The sequence below is a fragment of the Ananas comosus genome, unplaced genomic scaffold (genome assembly GCF_001540865.1).
Source record: "Ananas comosus cultivar F153 unplaced genomic scaffold, ASM154086v1, whole genome shotgun sequence".
Lineage (NCBI taxonomy): Eukaryota > Viridiplantae > Streptophyta > Magnoliopsida > Poales > Bromeliaceae > Ananas > Ananas comosus.
In genome coordinates, this window is record NW_017891905.1 from 3,653 (window position 1) to 7,304 (window position 3,652).

Sequence of the window (3,652 nt, forward strand, 5' to 3'; positions counted from 1 at the left end):
GACCACTTGAACGGCCTCCAATCCACGATCCGGAAATTAAAGGTCTTCGGTTATGCGCCACGGTGCTTCAAATCTATTTTCATGAATTTACGATATCACCTCGGCCCTCCAGGCGGAAACGAAGCCTAAACGTCTGTTTCTTTAATAACTTCGCAACGGCTCGACAAATCGCCGAACCTTCTTCGCCAACGCGTTCGTCTACCTAACAATTAGGTTTACGAAGGGTCAAATGAGATCAATCCCTCATATTTACAAAACTAGCATTTTTGAGCCCTAAATTACAACTAGGTAAAAATCCATTATTTAGCTTTATGAATTATGCATTAACCATCTATTTAGCATCCTAGGATTTCTCTAAATCCATTCTTAGAGCATATAATTAAGGCTCTAAAGATCTACCATGAGAGGGTTCAAAAAAACTCATTTCAGTTTTAGCAGTTCGAAACAGTTGGAGCCCTTCTGAATGTCCGTTTGAGCTCAAATTTGACAGGCAGGCTCAGTTTAACGTACTGAGTAAGAATATATCTTAAGTTTTCAGTTTCGACCCCATTTGGTCACCGAAAATTGTGCCGAGCTGTAATCTTTATCAGATAGCTGTCAGATTTTATTTCTCACTCTACGTGTGTCAGAAAAATATGAAACTTTAATTATGTTCTCTCTTTCTAGCCTATATTCTCTCTCTTTTTTCTAAAAAGATATTGAAATTTTTTATAGTATTATTTAAAATGAATTAAATTAATTAATTAATTAATTGTATATTTTTCGCAATTTTAAATAACATGACTAAATAATATGACCGTAAGAACCAAACACCGAAATACTATATTCTTAGTAATAGGATGAATAGGAATAAGATTCTCAGATATCTTTTTACTTCTAAAAATCTTTCATAGTGCGAACCAAACGCACCCTTAGGGTTATTTACAACTAATCTTTTTTATCTTCTAAATAATAAATAAGAAAGAAAAAAACTAATTAACTATTCTTCTACGAGTAATGAAAGAGATGAAGTGGGAAAGCCTATCTTCTCTTCTTTTATACTAGTGTAGAGACCCGCGTGATGCAGCGGGTAGATAATAAAAATAAATTTTTAATATTTTAATAAAATTTATATTTACAGTTTATAGGAAGCTATATCATGTTAAACACAGTCAATTTGCATGACTAAATTCAGTTGTTAAAAAAATAAAATAATAGCTAGAAGCATATGAAATACATAAATAATAACTTAACGTATCTGGCTTAAGAAAATTTTGGTTGGCGTCTCAGACTCCAATCTCTGCATCATACTTTTTAATCTACGAAAGAAATTTTGCCTACAACAGTGTCTACTCAAAAAAATGATCATAATATGAAAATAAAACAAAAAACATCAATCTTAAAAAAATTAATATTTTTTTGGAGCACTTCTCTTTCTCATCCAAATCTCATACATCTTCTTAATCTTCAGCTGGTAGTTGCTCCCTGCGCCGAGTCATTTCTGGATTTTCATTGTAACCTATGAACAAACACCTCATCTGCATCACCAAACTGCGATATCTAAACCGATACAGCCTTGCCATCACATCAACCACAGAAATCCTTATTCTTAAACAATTTGATTTACCAAGAAGTTCCTGCGATTCCTGAGAAGCGAGATCCCAAGCAACGTCGCCGCGAAGAGGAGGCTAGGACGGCACTCCCCTCGGCCTAGTTGCGGGCGCGTGCGAGCCGTGCGAGGAGGCAGCCGAGGCGGCGGCGGTTCACGGAGAGCGACGGCTCCGGTGCAGACCAGCCCAGCGAGTCCTTATATGGGCCGCGGCTGGACTTTACACGACGATATTTTTTGAAGGAGACAACGTTCTTCGCATGTTCTTCTTCTTTATCATCCTCATAATCTTTGTTAACACAATGAGGTAGAGAGAAGGAGATAAGTGTGGGGTGAGAGATTAGATGATAATATTTCTTTTTGCATGAAAAATAACAGGTCATGCAAGAAAGAGGGGGTGAGGGGATTAATGGTAGAGGGGAGTAGATTGGTATTACAAAGCTCACTAATTGATGAAATATAATGCATGTAATTAAATGTGGAGAGATGAAGGGTTGAGCATTTAGAAGTGGAGATTAATGGTGGAGGGGAGTGGATTGGAATTACAAAGCTCATTAATTGATAGAATATGATGCATGCAATTAAATGTGGAGAGATGAAGGGTTTAGCATAGCATTTAGAAGTGAGGATTAATAGGGGAGGGGAGTGGATTGGAGTTACAAAGCTCACTAATTGGTGAAATATGGAGAGGTGAAGGATTACGCATTTAAAAGTGGAGAAGAAACTTAAATTTTATATTGGGGATTCATATAAGAGATATGGAGAAGTTTTAGGGTTTATTACAACAACTAATCTTTTAATCTTCCAAGCAATAAAGACATGAATAGTACTTTGTTGTTGTCCTTTTATGTTTTAAGGATATGTTTTAGAAACTTTCCTCATCTATTAGTTTCCACCACAAATAACGTAATGGGTAATTAATTTTTACAATTTTTTCTTTTTTTTTTTGTATAATTTTGTCTCTAAACAAATGGAAGCGTGGTTGTTATAGGCTAGCGTATCAAATGGACTTTGAAATTAACGAGAAAAGAGATTCTAGTATGAGATACTGTCGGTTTGAATCATAAATTTTTTTTCTTTATCATTTATTTTTTTACTGTTTATTAACATGAATTATGAATTATCATATTATTATATTAAATTATATGGTCTTTTTTGGAGGCTTGGAGCACATTTGAAAATTTCTATTCTTATACCGTAATAAGATGTTGGTTTGATTTTTCACTTTCAATTTTTATTATATGAATTTAATAAAGCATTTCATGTTTTACAAACTTTTTTGCATGTTTATTTGACATCTACATTTGATAATTCTTTTATAAAGATAATAATAATGTATTCTGATATCTGCTCTTAAAATCACACTACTCTCTTATAAAGGTAATTCTCTTACAAATTTTGTTCAACATTGATATTTTTTTTAAGTTGTTTACGATTTTATTAAATTTGAAAAAAAGATAAAGTATCGTACAATTTTTTACCCAACATATATAATTAAAAATAGAAATAGAAATAAATAACTAATTTCTAAAATTGGATCTTGTGTTTTGCTCCAAACACATTTTCTTGAAAATGTTATTAGATCTATTAAAAATTTAGTAATATGTTGTTTATTTATATAATTTAGTTTTATAAAATTTAATTTATTTTTCTTCCATGGCTTTTAATATTTAATTGTTAATTATTGTGTTTAAAAATCTGTAACACATAACTAGATTGATCGACACCCTAGTAGGCTAAGCGGTCCTCTTCGGACAAAAATTTTATGGGCATAGTCTCCAAACTAATTAGTTTGGGGACTACGCGGATCGGCGCCACGTGGTCGATCCGACGGATGCCTTTCTCAATTGCTTTTTCTCTCTCTCTCTAAAAACATAGGATTTTTTTTCTCTTTCCATCTGTGGCCATCGGATGAGCCACATGGCGCTGATCCGCATAATCCCCAAACTAATTAGTTCGGAGACTATGCCCAGAAAATTTTTATCTGTCCTCCGCGGCCCGCACCCCCCCCCCAGCCCCCCACCCGCCCTTCATTCATTACTGAAGGGAGAGGGGCCATCGTTA